Below are 7976 nucleotides of genomic sequence, written 5' to 3'. Positions count from 1 at the left end.
CTGCTGATGACATATAGAATGCTTACATTCCAGACTTTTGCTTATTATAAACAAAGCAAGTAAATGGGAATGAATAAGGGCGTTGTTTCTCTCAAAAACTGGCAGATCTTCCAAAAAGCTGTCCTTAAGTCATCAATCATCAGGAAAAAAAAATTCAGGACACTGAGTAAAATCTGTCTCTTGTTCCCCATAACTCCCTGACTAAAACTTAAGCATCTGGAGAGCAAGGCTCCTGACCCCACAGGCAAAAGAGTCATCTGTGGCATTTAAGGTGTGCCAGGGAAGAGATCAAAAGCCCAAAAACAAAATTGCCAAGTGCTGGCACTCACTGACTCCTGAAAGCTGTTGGGTCCCTGTTTTAAGTGAGGAAAAGGCCACAGGCTAGCAAATGCCCTGCCAGGCCATCAACAGCCTTGTTAAAAGTGCCGCCTAGAAAGACAACCAGTCAGCCGACTGCCCCCAGGCACCAAGATACATGGGAATATCAAGCTAAGACCTCCAGAAGATCTAGGCTTGGCTACAGGCATGCAGGGAACCCAGAACGCAGCAAGGAAGTGATCTCTTTCTTCCCTTCTGGACACCAAAGTCACTGACTCGGTTCTGGGAGTTTTTGGGCTGTCACCTCTCCTTGTTTCCCTATTGTCGGGGTACGGATGATAACCTTACCCACCTCACCAGATTTAATTGTACTTTCAGAGTTACTTAATGGGAAAAGATTTACAGCTAAGATAGGAGCTTCCGTTTCATTGCTCCTTCCATTTGCCTCACACCAGATCTACGTGCCTGTGTTTCTCACATGCATACACAGGGCCCTGATCTTTGCCTTGTCCCTAAAAAAAGGTTCTCACACACCACGAGCTTTTCTCTTCCCAGTTCCCTGTTCTAACTCACTGTTCAGCTAATGGTACAGGACCACCACAGAACCAGACTTCAGAAATCATCAAGTAAGAAACTGTAACAGCTAAAAGGTATTTACACCCCCAGATCCAAAAGCGTCTGGGCTCTACAAAAACAGACTTTAATATAAACATCTATTACTGTAAAACGCTTTTAACAATTGATCACCTGTCTCCTGGATGCCAAACTAGTAAAGGAAACAGGCGCCTTAAAATAATCTGTCTCTGATAAAGCTTAACATGTTCAAATCTCTCTGTCTCTCCCATTAACACTAACCAATATAAGCAGAGTACTAAACACCACATATGGTCACTAATTTTCTCATGGCTGTTTCTTAACATGTTTCAAAACTTTTCCCAAGCTCCAGAAACCAGCTTAAATGCATCTGGACAGGCCAGATCTACCTCAGATAAATGCCAACTCCCCTGGTCTGGGAACACACCAAAAAAAAAAAAAAAATAATGATTCTTTTCTCTCTAAGCTTTTTCTGTATCAACAGCATCTTGTGAGACCAAAGGTTCCCAGCCACAGCCATGAGGGATGCACATCTCCAAAGCAACGGACGGCAGATAGTATTCCACAACACCTGTCTACCTTGGAAGACTCCCCCTTCCCCGTTCCCCCAAGAGCCAACCGACATCCACCAGTCAGCTGGAAGCAGTTCTTCCTGGGAGAAACAACGCCCCTATTTCCATCTACTTGCTTTTTTTTTTATAGTAAGCAAAAGTCTGGGATGTAAAGATTCTGTATATGCAGAGCTCGGCACCTTATTACATCATCAGCAGGTGATTGCGTCCCAGCCTAAAAGCTGGTGCATTCCCACATGCTCTCATGCTCTGTCTCTGTTCTCTGTCTCTGTTCTCTGTCTCTGTCTCTGTCTCTGTCTCTGTTTCTCTCTCTCTCCTTCTCCTAATAAAGCTCTAAAAGGTATCACTGGGTTCTGTCGTGACTGTGACCTTTCCATTCGGTAACTACGGCCAGCCACCAGCACCGCTATACCCTTACAACAACAGTTTCTGGCCTCTTCCCTCTGGGCATCTCTGGGATCAGAAAGAAGCTCAAGCTTCTTGGTACCCACTTTTCCAAGGCCTTTGTGGCATGTGTCCCAGACATCCAGCCACCAAGGAGAACAGTGCCTTGCTAGGGATGACAGAACAGCCAATCCTAACTCTGGTTACCTGATGAAAAAGAGAGATTCTGAGAGGAAAAGTACTGTACTCGATGTCACACAGCTGATTCTGACTTTGAGGGCAAAATCTGATTCTTAATAATTTCAAAGTTTCTAGAATATTCTTTGCTCATATAGACAAATAGATTGCCCCTCCCTGGACTCTGCCCTTTGATCTTTCAAATACACAGTCTTTGGCGCTGTTTACAAGATTGTGCACCTTGCTTTCTGGGTCTCCAGGCTGGCACTTTCCCACCCAGCACACAGATTGAAGAGAGGCTGGCTAAGGCCAGGGGTGCAGGCTAGACATCTACTGCTATAGTTCCTTCTGGTATGTAGAACAGGACACTTTTCTGGGCCTCAGTTTCCACTGTGTAACCTGGCACATATACACACTCTAAGAGAGTCATGGTGCAGTCTCTGGGTTCCTTGTGTCTCCCAAGTCCACATTTACCATCATCTGTTCATGTAGGGACCTTAGGGCCACCTCCAGGGTGGTCATGGCACAAGAATGGGTGGACTCTGGGTTCTCTGCTCTCTCCATTCACATCCTCCAATTCCTCCATTTTGCCGAACAGTCACCTAACTTCTGAGGTGCCCTAGAGTCTGAAGTATCAGGCAGTCTGAAGCCATCAATGAGGTGTCCCACAGCCTCTTGTCCTGATTTCTGAGGGAGAGGAAAACACCCAGATTCCAACCTGGATGCGAGTTCAGCCACAGGCTGATGAACTATGACCTGGGCCAGTTCCTAAATCACTTTAATAAAATGCAGATTGTTCTTTTTTACATATTTCCCTACTTAAGAAGAACCTTCTCCTGGCTGAGTTAGGTGGGACACAGCAGTCCTGAGCAGTGTGTCCAGTCTCTAGCTGAGCATCTGAGTCACAGCCAGAGGCAAATGTGGGGCCAATGTTCCCAGCCTGAGAAGGGCAAGTGGAGTCACCTACTGAGCAGCTGATGATCCTGTGGACACCCCAGACAAGCCACTCACCTGCTGCCACCCTCAGTCTTGCCTTCTCCACAGACCCACTCAGAGGAGAGACCTCAGGCCCTTTTCATCTCATAGTGCTGGATGAATGTCTGTGGTCTCAGCCACCATTGACTATGGGATCCTCTATAGATCACTCCCCAGCTCTGATGGACCCTGTCCCTCTTCCATGTACAAACCCTTTCCATCCCCTCACCTGTCTTCTTGGGGGCACAGAATATGAATTCAAGGTCAGTAACAAATGTGGATGGTGCAAATAAAAGTATCCAGATGAACCCCAACTGAGCCTTCTAAGATCCTAATTAGCTAATGAGAACTTTAATAGCTATGGAGAGGTTGGAATGTTTCAGATCAAGGCCCTAATGATAGTTTGTCTCTGTCTTTAGTCCCCTAAATATATGTTCCTTGCCATTTCTGTATTGAATTTAACATCCAACGACTAAGAGATAAAAACCATTTGTGATGTATTAACTTAGCTGACCACTAGCTTCCACCAACCCTCAAGCTAAGAACATTGGCAGACAGCATCCAGAGACTATAACTGTCTCTGATGTTTCCAGAAATGTCTTGGAAATGTGTTCATTTATGACTTTCTTCTGTTACTATAACAGCTTCATGAAATGGTTACCATGTTGGAAGATGGATTTGGGGTAACCCGACTCTGTGTTCCTGGGCCATGGTCCCTCCTATTTGGCTCCAGATCAACAATGTCTTATCCCCTTTGAGGTGAGAGTTGGATTTTTGGGTTGACAATGGTAATGAGCAGCTGCCTCCCAAGCCTAAGCCCAGGCTCGGGACTTGATGCTCATTCATGTCCTTCTTTTTCCTGGCATGATTCAGCTGATGTCCCAGGTAGAGGAAAGGGATCAGTTCACCCTGGCTTCATATCTCATTCCTGTGAGGCAAGACCTAGCTCATTGTAGACAGTAAGAGAAAGGACCCATGGTAAAAACTCTAAGCACTCTGCTCTGGGTCAGTGTTAGACTAACTGCTTCCTGCTGTGGGATGGTCTGTATGTCAAATTGCTCTGATTGGTCAATAAATAAAACATTGATTGGCCAGTGGCCAGGCAGGAAGTATAGGCAGGACTAACAGAGAGGAGAATTGAGAGAACAGGAAGGCGGAGGGAGTCATTGCCAGCCGCCGCCATGACAAGCAGCATGTGAAGATGCCGGTAAGCCATGAGCCACATGGCAAGGTATAGATTTATGGAAATGGATTAATTTAAGCTATAAGAACAGTTAGCAAGAAGCCTGCCACAGCCATACAGTTTGTAAGCAATATAAGTCTCTGTGTTTACTTGGTTGGGTCTGAGCAGCTATGGGACTGGCAGGTGAGAGAGATTTGTCCTGACTGTGGGCAAGGCAGGAAAACTCTAGCTACAGCTTCCCCTCTCACCCTTCATCAAAGCTTTTAAGAACATATCTAAGGCATTATTTGTTTCAGGTGGATTTCCACAAAGGCCACTCCTACTTTCCCAACTTAACCCTTTGCTGTCCTGATAGTGCCAACAGTTTAAACTGAGTATACAAAAAACTGCAAAGTAAGGTCAATTTTCCAGAGTTCTTCCTCTACAGATAAAGCATCTCAGACCTGGGTCTGATATCTGAAGGCTTGCTGCTCTGTGTGACCACTGAAGATTAAATGCTGCTCTTGTCTGACAGACAAAGACTGATGATTCTCCACCCCATGACCCACATAAGCCTCCAACAATGTCTAAGTATGTCTCTGTCATTTTAATTGATGCAAAACTAATCTAAATTACACTTCCCACTCAAAGTTATCCTTCTCAGATCTCTGAGGACATTAATAGCTAACTGCAGCTTCAAGGACAACATGCACCCAGCTGCCTGGTCCATTTCCTATGTACAGTTTCCTTGCTGACAGGCTTCACACTAAGAAAGATTTAGAGTTGCTGCAGGTCTAAGAAAGTAATTTAAGGCACATAAATCCAAGACGTACTTCAAGACAAGTCTGAAATTCCATCAGTTCCTGTGGTGCCTCACACAGACCCTACACTAATACACAAACCTTGACCCCACCCCCACCCCAGACTCCTCCTTAACCTCCTCCTTTCAAGGTTTTTCCTTTCTCACGCCCTTCTCCTCATTCCTCCTGTCCTAATCCTTACTAGGAAGGAATGTCCTCTCCAAAACTGACATGATTTACCTTTTACCCTTACAACAGCTCCCAGGACACCCCTGCATCGCTCCCCTTCCTTTCCACAGTCTCATTTGTACACCCCACTCTCTAAATCCCCAAATCTCCTACCCCACCCTCTCACACACAAGAGGGTCCTCTAGCTTCTTTTCTGCCTACACATTTTTTTCCCACGGATGGTTGCTCCTTCCTGTCAGATGGCCACATCAGACTGACCCATCCATTATCTAAAGACAATAATCATGACAATATCACAGCCGGCAAGCTGCCCTATGCCACATCCCACTTCCTTCCAGACTACTCTACCACATAACCCAGATAACAACATACCCAACCTTCCTTCGACCCAGGGAACTCTCCTAACCCTCTGGTTCCTGCTTCGTCAAGATCACCTGTTCCCCACAAATCTCATCTCTCTTCTCACACTCTTACTTTTCTTCTGCCCAAATATTGTCACACATAAACTGCCAACTGACTCCCCTATAATCATGACCGATTCAGATGTCCTCAGACATCAAACACTCTGAACAAATCCTAGCCTGGACCACATCTAACCCCAGGTATCCTACAATCAAAGTGAGAGTAAACAATCCAGGAAACCTTGTGCAGGTTGCAAAAGCAGCTGGAAGCAGCTGAGTTTTAATGCTGAAGGAGAGAAGGGATTGACTTTCCAGTCACTCTGCAGTGGTCAAGCAGTCCCGAGTCCAGTGACACCAGAGAGCACTCTGACATCCAGAATGTATGCTGTAGGGGTGGGGACAAGAGGGACACTCGGCTTCCGGGAGCTAGGTCTGACTACATAATGCAGCTTGTGTGTATGTGTGTGTGTGTGTGTGTGTGTGTGTGTGTGTGTGTGTGTGTGTGCCAACCCCCACTTGGATACACAAGAGCCCCTGCCCTTTCCACTCACCCCCTAACAGTTGAGTAGAGAGTAGTTGAATTCCAGAAGGAAGATGGCTGCCAGCCACCTGTTCAGCCCCTGTCCCAGAATCCTGGTCAAGTCATTCTCTTCTGAAGCCTCAGTTTCCTCACAGGATCTGACCCAGAGTGGGGGTTCAGAGACATGTTGGTGAAAAAAAACCTGGGGTCCTCATGTTTCAAAAAAACAAAAAACAAAACAGCCATTGTCCCCATTCTGCTAAAGCCACAGCACTCCAGAGCCAGCTTTGGGTGTCCAGCCCCAAGAACAGAGAGGCTTGGTCCCCTGTCCCCATCTCATTGTTTCCTCCAGTTCCCAATGGAGGGACACTGAAAGCGGACATCTCTCTGAGGTCTCCTGGTCAAGTCTCAGGTGTCCTGTGCACATGCTGAGCCCCCATAGGTTCTATGGTCTCCTCTGAGGAGTCCCTCATCCTGTCTTGTGCTTAGGGAAGATGGAAAGGGGGAACGGCCTGACCCCAACCTGTCTGCAAGGTCAGCTTCGTTGCTACTGTGTCTGTGACCTCAGGCAGATGCCCAACCTTGCTGAAATTATTAACAAAATGGGTCCACAATCCTCTTTCAGAGTGGCTGCTGGGGGTATGCAGGTGTGAGAGCTTAGAGAGTCCCCAACTTACCAGGAGTCTTCAACAGGCAGAATTTGGATGGGACTGGACAGTCCTTAGCTGTGTGGACACCGTGACCAGCTGTGCATCCAAGTGATAATGGAACACAGTGTCCTGCTGATATACCCAAACCAGAAAGAGAAAGAGAAAGAAAAAGAGAAAGCACCACTTCTAAGGAACTCTCCACTGACACTACATGGGAAACTTGTTGCTTGTTGGATGCTACCCTCATCTCATGCTCCCTGCTGACCTACTCAAAGGAATGACCTTGAGCCTGTCATTTTAGGTTCTTCCTGGCTGAACCCATTTCAAACGGGGGTCTCCGGGATCAAGGGAAAAGACCTGCTGCCACAGACTAGGGGACCCTCCACAGATCACTCCCTCCTGGGTTCTTTTCATGGCCCCCTTCCCCACCTGCAGCCTCAGCACCACTCCCACCTCCTGGGTCCTGTTGATGCTGACAGTGGTGCTATTGAGGATGAGGTGTCTGACACATGGACATCTGCTTTCCTTGGTTCTCCTTCCAGGAACTCCTGCTTGGAATCACTAAGTATTACATCCCCTCAGTGTAACAGAACCCCAAACTTTAGTATGCCTCCAGACCTTAGAACAACTGACTCCATGATGGAAGCAGCATTCAGGTCATAAAACTCAGCACATAGACAGCACCACCTGACAAAATGAATACAAAGTGCTAATGCATCAAAGTCCATGGTTCTCCCAGAAGTCTCTGGATGTGCTAACCTTGCTTTTAGCATATGGAGATCTGCTTCTGGCTAACTGTTACCTGAAGAATGTCAACCCAGGATATGGTTTTTTTTTTTTTTTTTTTTTTTTTTTGTGCTTAAAAGCTCACTCTGAGAAAGGCTCAGGGCTATACTGGGATTCTGAACACTGGTGTAGTTCCTGGTGGGCTAAAAAGACTTTCTATTTGCTTAAACCCGTGTCTGAGTAGTCTTCTCTGGTGGACACCCCACAACATTTCTGGAGGTCCCTAGAGACACCAGGCGTCTCAGAGTGGGAAAGAGTGCATGGTCTAGGAGCTGGAAGGGGATTGGAACCCTGAGATGTTCCAGGTCCCCAGGATTCCTTTGATAAATCTCTGCACAATGCTTTGGAGGGGTCTGACACCTCCACCAGAAAAGGAAACACACTAGAATGTCACCCTGGGGCAGTCTGGTTAGGGTAAGTTCTTCTGTTTAGGACACAAGGAGAGGAC

This window comes from Peromyscus eremicus, chromosome 20 (assembly GCF_949786415.1).
Source record: "Peromyscus eremicus chromosome 20, PerEre_H2_v1, whole genome shotgun sequence".
NCBI lineage: Eukaryota > Metazoa > Chordata > Mammalia > Rodentia > Cricetidae > Peromyscus > Peromyscus eremicus.
Note: the sequence above shows the minus strand (reverse complement) of the source record.